Here is an 8,412-nt window from a genome sequence, read left to right as displayed (position 1 = left end):
TCTTGATAATTTATTCTAATTTTTTTAGACATATTTTCATTATTTTTTAAAAATCATATATCTGATAAATTGAATTAATTTTTTTTTTAAATTATACAGGGAGTTGTAGCTTCAGGAATATGCTTTTGTTTGATAACACGGTGTATAAAGAAAAAGGGAGTTGTGTTTACCACCATCTTTAATCCAGTGATGTTAATAATAGTGGCTTTTATGGGGCTCTATACTTCTTGATGAGAAGTTTCATTTATGAATGTAACTACACCATTTTATTTTTGATATAATATGTTGTTTTATAATGAAGATTTTTGTTTCTTTTTATCTCGACATTCATAATTACATTAAATATTTTGGGCATGCAATGTTCTTGGTGTGATTTTGATTGTTATAGGTTTGTATTATGTGCTTTAGGAAATGAAAAGGATTGTTAAGATGGAAAATACACCACTTTTGATTTCTATCAAGAAGGAGTCAACGAACCTTCAACTAAGTGAAGGTGATCATAAGGTTGAAGAAAGGAAAGGAATGGAACACATTCAATCAATTGATTTTAAGTAGAGCTTTGAATAAATAATAATAGATTTTGAAAATACACCTTTTGAGTGTGCCCCTTCAACCTTCTGAGTATGCCCTTTTTCAATAAATCTTCCTGTTTTCTCAAAACCACCCTATTCTTTAGGTTCATATATTTTATTTCATAGAAGACCCATTTGGAAACCCTAAAGATGTCAATCATGTCACTTCTGGAGATGGCTAAGATATCATCAGGAGATTCCCTATCAATTTTAAAGTAATGATCTTCTAGTTTAAGGTATTTTGGGAATCTCGGCCTATTTTCTCTATCTGGCAGGGTGAGAGGACTGGGCCCCTTCAGAAGGATTGGGAGTTTTATGAGAGTCATTCTTAAAGACCTCATAATATCAATACATTTTTTCTTATGGGCCTTCACCATCTTTTAGGTTTTAGGTCAAGATTTTACAAAGCAAACAAATTTTCTAGAAGGCCTACTCAAGTGGGACGTTTTAGACATCTTTCTTGAAGGACGGGTAATTTCCTCTTCCTAGTCAGAATCTCTGCTCGAATTACCCTCCTCACTAGATTCAGTATCATAGCCATCCAAATCCAGGATAAAAATGGGGTTGGGCAGGCATATTAGCAAAGTGCTCATGAATGAGTTGAATCAAACCAACATGCAAAACTCCTAGCATTTTCACAGTCCTCCATAATACAATGTTTAAGGGAGCTTAATAGATAGTAGGGGAAAGAAATCCTCACGACCCTTAGAACTTCCCTATAAAGCTTCTTAATGGTCTAGCCTTGATATAGTTGTTTGAAACCTTCACCAATTTTTTTCTTTCCTCTTTAGATTTTAGGAATTGGATGACAAATTCATCTAAAATTTTCCTATGTCTGAAAAATTCCATCCCCTCAGTGGAAAGGCCCTGAGATTGTTAAGTCCATTGAGAAGCAATTAATTACAAGTAAACAACATTTTATTCAAATATTATTACAATACTTATCTAAGCATGACCATATATCCTCTAATCCATGACCATATGTCCTTTGATCTTTGGAGGACCAGTTTTTTTAAAACTAAGAAAACATGCCCATATGTATGGAGGTTTTTCATATTCGAATCTTGTATCTAGGGTATTGAATTTTGATATATAAGTGTTTTCTTCTATGCCACTAGTAGTTTTGAATTGAGTTCAATTTTTTTGTGTGATTCAGCAAAAATCCAAAATTCTTTTTGATACACTTTTTGTGTCATATCAAAACATATTTCCCATTATAGAAATCAAAACCCTATGCATTACTCACCTCACATGAAGGTACTATAAAGTTGGGTTTCCTATTCAAGGATCTATTTATTTCTTTAATTTTAAAATTAATACTTTTCCTTAAATTGGTTTCTAATTTTCTAATTTTAAATATTAAATCCTAAGAGTGATTTAGAATTATAAAATTAGCTTTCCGAAATGAATTATTTTTAAATGAATATTAAACACTAGAAACCTATACGAGCTGAGCCTCGGAAGGAACAAGATCTGTATGGAGTTGTGATGTTTTCCATAAATTATGCCACTTATGTTGTGTTTCTATAGCTGTAATATTATGATGTATATTTGTTTATGAAATGGCTGACATGTGAGATGCAAAATCAGAGAGCCTATTTGGTAAAAATGAATTAATTAAAATATTTGGTAAAAATGAATTAATTAAAGAAATGTTCTTATACACAATTTAAAAGGAGCATTTCAAAGCCATTAATGTGAGTTATTCATATCCAAGAAACTCTTTTCATTAATTTCAACTACTAATTGATTTAACACAAAGAACAATTGTATTTTCATTAGACTTCAACTAGCTCAACTCCTACCACAATCCATCATGCAGCGATCTCTAGCAATCTCTATTTAGAGTACAAATTCTCGACTTTTAACTCTTTCAAGCCCTTTCTAAAACTTGGATATCAGCCTATTGAAATAATTTCTCTAGCTTTTACAGAACTTGTGATCTTCTCTCCTCTCACAGAAAGATTCTCTCCTTCTTTTGACAAAAAAAAATAATAATAGACACAAAATGCTACATAACAATACATATGAAATTGCTTCTAAAAGAAGATAAAACTTTATATTGAAATAATTTCTCCAGCTTTTACAAAACTTGTGATCTTCTCTCCTCTCATAGAAAGATTCTCTCCTTTTTTTGACAAAAAATAATAATAATAGATACAAAATGCTACATAACAATACATATAAAATTGCTTCTAAAAGAAGATAAAACTTTATATTCATTCAAAACTAAATACAAATCACTTCTTGATCATATGATCAAATGATCAAAGATAAAAACTTACTTACAATTTTCCTCTTTATTTAGAGGTCTTTGGCACATGAATGCTAACTAAAAGTTTAAAAAACAGACATGTAAATAGCTTTTTATGCAAATTATATTTTTTATAAAACATATCTTGAACTGCAGTGAAAATCTTGATCTAAATTTTAGTTTTAGCTCTTCCAAACTAGAGTTCTTCCTATACAAATGAAAAAAACTACCAATATTTTATTTTTATCTCATGCATTGATATCATCCAATTGGAAAAATTAACATGCCAACAGAAACAAAGATGAGGTGATGAAGCCAAACGTTGTGGGGAAAGCCAATGACAAAAAAAAGCAAAGGCGTGGCAAGTACCAATTGCATGATGGGGGTCACATCCACTGCCTTAATCTTGCTAATAATTTTAAACCCTAAGTCTAAGTGCAATGGAAAATGGTATTAGGGATCCTATAGTCCCAATAAATCATTTGGAAACACGAGGAACACAAGGAAAATACAAAATTTAATTTAATTACTTAAATTATTAAAATTAATAAATCAAAAACCCTTATGCATTTTTCATTTCAGAAGATGAATACAAGTCAAAAATCAAATCAATAACGAAGCCGTGGGAACTGATTTCTACCTCGACATTATGCAGCCATCTTTCACTCTCCCAAAACAGCTGATATGAGGAGGTTCTGGTCGAATTACATCAGCCTGCACATCTTCCACGTAACGTTTTCCATGGTCATTTAAAAGGTTGTCATACTCGACTAGGTAATACTCTGAATCAGATGAAATGATCCTATCTCGGAACCAACACTGAAAAATGCCCCCATCTGAACGACAAACCTCAACCATACAACCTTCCTTGAATTTCATGTTGTTCATATGGATCCCTGCATTCCGCAAATACGAGGAAACGAAAACAAAAGCAAAGTTAGAAATGACCAAATAAAATCTGATTCTCTTTTTTAAACCTCACATTGATATACAGAGTACTCTCACGTCACTTTAAAAAATAGAAAAGTCTGATAAACTAAGAAAACTAAGATCTCTTCACATGAGCTGAAAAGAGACAATAATGTACACCTGTGGCTGCCAAGCATTGCAGATCTAATAAGAAGCTCTTTAAAACTCTTAAAGAAAATAAAAATTAGAATTTATAGGAACAATTAACTATTTTTGGACTTTATTAAGACTTTATTAATAATTAGAGAAGTTTTTCTTTTCATATAAAAAAAGACACAGATATATGGTAAATCAATCAGCAATTATTAGACTTTAATAATAAAAATTAATAATAAATAAATCAAACTTTTCTAGACCTGTGATGTTCCAGAAACAAACCAAAAGAAACCTTCTAAAAATGAAAACAGCTACATAAAATAAAAAATATAAAGATATATGATAACACCTTTTTTTAAAGAAAAAAAAAAAAAAAGTCTAACATTCTTTTCTTGAATTGTGTAAGATTATAAAAATGAATATCACTAGAAGAAATTAAAAGACAAAACAATCTTTAACATCTTGCAATTGAACTTTAAGTTACTGCAGAAAGCAATTGAACTTTAAATTAATGCAGAAAGCAAGCAGAACAATGATAACAAACCAAATAAACCATAGCAAATATGATCTCTCTAATAAAAAATAAAAAATAATGAGAAAGACTTATCAAAGAGACCCTGAATTCTATGTGATAAAATTCTTATATGTATAAATAAAATAAAACAACTAAGGTAGAGAGAAACATGAAAATAAGATTTTGTTTATATTTCTACTTTCTAAGTTTTATCATATTTAAAAGAAATTTTTAATTTTTTTTTCTAGAACTATTACATAAAATAAAAAATATTAACACTTTTTTTTGTCAAAAACAAAAATATAATCAAAGAAATTTTAAAAAACAAAAGAAATTAATTCCAAAATGAATTCATTTCATGTGATAAAATTCTTATAAATATAAATAAAATAAAACAACAAGGTTGAGAGAAACAAGAAAACAAGATTTTCACTTTCTAAATTTTATTATATTTAAAAAAAATTATTATTTCTTTTTTTCAATAAAAGTGGATTATTCCACTAAACTTTTTTTATTAATATTTTTTTATTTTTGACACAGGATTCAAAGAGCATACCAGAGGAAAGAACCATGGGAAGAAAACCTCCGGTCAGAGCTCATAAAATAAACCTATAGTATCTAACGGATCAATTTATACACCCCGTCCAAAACCACATACAAAATGCGGGCACAACACATATAATATTAGTTTTGCATAGAGCCCATATGACAATTTGCCAAAAAAACCCATCAGATAATTTTCAAATGTAGAGTCCATAGCTGCTATCAATGGAAGAAGACAAAATTTCCAAAGCCCTGTGCCAAATCCCATGAGCCAAAAACCTTCCTACCAAAAAAGAAAGTATCAAAAAACCTTTGGAAAAACACTATTATATCAAATACCATGACCTCGAACTCTTCTCACAACGAACATGAATACTTGAAATGAAAGGGGAAAGCATGAATAATTATCATCATAAAATTTTACATTGACGTTACTCAAGAAAATCATATGACTATTGCTGCAAACCTTCCCATACCCTAGAAGGAATTTCCTCAAAACCCACCTCTCGTTGATTAGCATTGCTATCAATGGCTAAATTTGCCAAATAATCTGCAATCTTATTAACTTCTCTATAACAATGGGATACCAAGAAAGATTCAAACAATTCTAATTTTTGTAAAATGGGATCAAGAATATACTGCAAATTCCAACAATTTGATTTCTTTTTCATAACACATTGAATAATCACCATAGAATCACCTTCAATTATTAAGTCCTTAATTCGCAAAGAGATTGCCATATCCAATCCAAAAGCTAAAGAATGAAATTCCGCATAATTGTTAGTGTTAAAACCAATAGCATGACACTTAGCTCGAACAAAATTTGCATTGTGATCATAAATTACCATGCCTACCCCAGCCGGCCCAAGGTTACCATGAGAGGCCCCATCAAAATTCAGTTTAAAGAGCCCCTGCGGAGGAAGTTTCCATCTAGCAGAGCATCTCTTGCCTATTGCATCATTTTTTTTTTAAATTGAACCATGAGAGGGTAAAACTGACAGCAGCTTCCAAACTCTAGTAACTCTACTATCCCAGTGTGAAAAAGAAGTAAGATTTTCCAAATTCTTATACATAAATGACAAAGTAACCTCAAAGATTGAAGACTCAATTTTTAATAGAACCTCAGACATAGGAGACCTTGTTTTTTTAAATATCTTGTTGTTTCTCTCTAGCCAAACATTCCAAATCACAATAGATGGAGATATGATCCAAAGGCATGCATAAAAAGATGAGGCAAACATAAAGGGCCAAGATCTAAAATGAGAAATGAGATCCTTACCAATAACAAAGGATATATTTAACTTCTCAAACAACCACTGCCAACATTCATAAGCATAATCACAATGTAGGAACGGGTGTGAAGAAGATTCCAAATTTTTGTTACAAAGGACACAAGGGAAAACAATAGTAATACCAAGCCTATCTAGTCTCATACTTGTAAGGACTCTATCCTGAACTGCCAACCAAGCAAAGGCTCCAGCTTTGGGAAGACAAGCCAAATGTCAAAATAGCTTATAAGGCCAAGAAGATAAATCTTTAGCAACCATAAGAGAGTTGTAACCATCTTTAATAGTGTACTTACCAAAAATATTCTTTGTCCAAATAAGTTCATCCTTAGAATCAGAAAGAAGTACAATTCTATCCCCCAAAATCTTTTCAAAATCTAATTTCATGCTTTGATCAACATCTAAGAAATCAATCGACTTCCATCTAGCTAGCTTAAGGGGTCCACTAGTCACAATTTCAAAATAATCTACTACAAAAACACCCCAAAGGGAGGAAAGAACAGTGATCAGAGGAGACCAATCCCTAATATTCACCAAAGGTGTGTGTCCATTCCATACTTCATCCCAAAATCTGACCTTTCTACCATTATGAACAATCCATGAGAGATGAGGCAAAATAACTGATCTACATTTACAAAGGAAATTCCAAATAGTAGAACCCGAAGGCAAATTTGAGACTTTCAAAATGTACTCTCTCAGTCCATTATTTAAATATTTGGCAAACATAATCTGTGCCCATAAGGAGCTAGGCTTGTCATATAATCTCCAAACCAACTTAGCACCTAAGGCAAAATTCTGATCCTCTAGACTCTGAATTCTTGTTCCAACAAGTTCCTTAGGCAAACATACCATATCCCATGCAACTAAAGGGAGTTTCTTCTTGCCATCTTTATTATTGTTCCAAAGAAAATCTCTAAGAGTATCCTGTAAACTAACAATGGTTGCTTTTGGAGACTTCAAAACAGACATGAGATATATGGGAACAACATTCAAAACAGACTTGATGAGAATAATTTTACCCGCCAAAGTTAACCATCTATGATTCCATGAGAGAATTCTTTTAGAAATGACTGAAATAATTTTATCCCAAAAACCAATCTTCTCCAGTTTGACAAAGAAAGGAATCCCAAGGTAAGTATATGGAAGATTTCCAGTCTCAAATCCCCAAAAGGATTGCAACCTATGCTGAACCAGTTGTGATGTATTGAGGGAAAAAATCTTTGATTTATCACCATTCACTTTCTGACCAGAAAATGATGCATAATTTTGTATTATTCCTTTAATCACTTTTGCCTCAACTAACGAAGCATGTCCAAATAATAGAGTATCATCTGCAAAGAGACAATGAGAAATACTTTGGGGAATATTCTGAATCCTTATACCTTTCCAAAGCCCCCCCACTTTAGTAGCCCTAATAGCCCAACTAAAGGTTTCAGCTAGGAGAATAAACAAAAAAGGAGAAAGGGGATCTCCCTGTCTCAAACCCCTAGAGGAAGTGAAAAAAGCACAAGGAGAACCATTAATTAAAACCGAGAATCTTGCAAAAGAAATATATGCACGAATCCACTTGACCCAAGCCTTGGAAAAACCTAACTTCTCAAGAACGACACATAAAGCCCCCCCACTCTACTCTATCATAAGCCTTCATCATGTCTAGTTTAAGTATCATGGTCGGGGTTCTTTGGGTGGAAATAGAATGTAGCACCTCATGTGCTACAATTGCACCCTCTGTCATCTCCCTTTCGAGAACAAAACCACCTTGTTCCAATGAAATGATCCTAGGTAGAATTTTTCCCAACCTAAGGGAAATTGCCTTCGTAAATATCTTATACAAAGTGTTACATAAAGCAATGGGCCGGAAGTCAGCAAAAGTCTTAGTATCCTCTTTTTTAGGAATAATTGCAATCATTGTAGTATTAAGTTCTTTTAAAACGGACCTATTTCTCCTAGATTCCTCGAGAGCCAATAAAACATCATTTCCCACAAAATCCCAACATTTTAAAAAAAATAAAGGAGTAAAACCATCTAGTCCCGGGGCTTTATCCGGATTCATGGAAAAGACAACACTCTTAACTTCTTCTAAGGAAAAGGGAGACATCAACATCTTATTGTCTTCCAAAGATACTAAAGGAGGAATATTAGATATAATATCATTGCTGAGATTGTCATTTTCCGAAG

Source organism: Cryptomeria japonica, chromosome 7 (assembly GCF_030272615.1).
Source record: "Cryptomeria japonica chromosome 7, Sugi_1.0, whole genome shotgun sequence".
NCBI classification, from domain to species: domain Eukaryota; kingdom Viridiplantae; phylum Streptophyta; class Pinopsida; order Cupressales; family Cupressaceae; genus Cryptomeria; species Cryptomeria japonica.
This window is presented reverse-complemented; position numbering follows the sequence as displayed.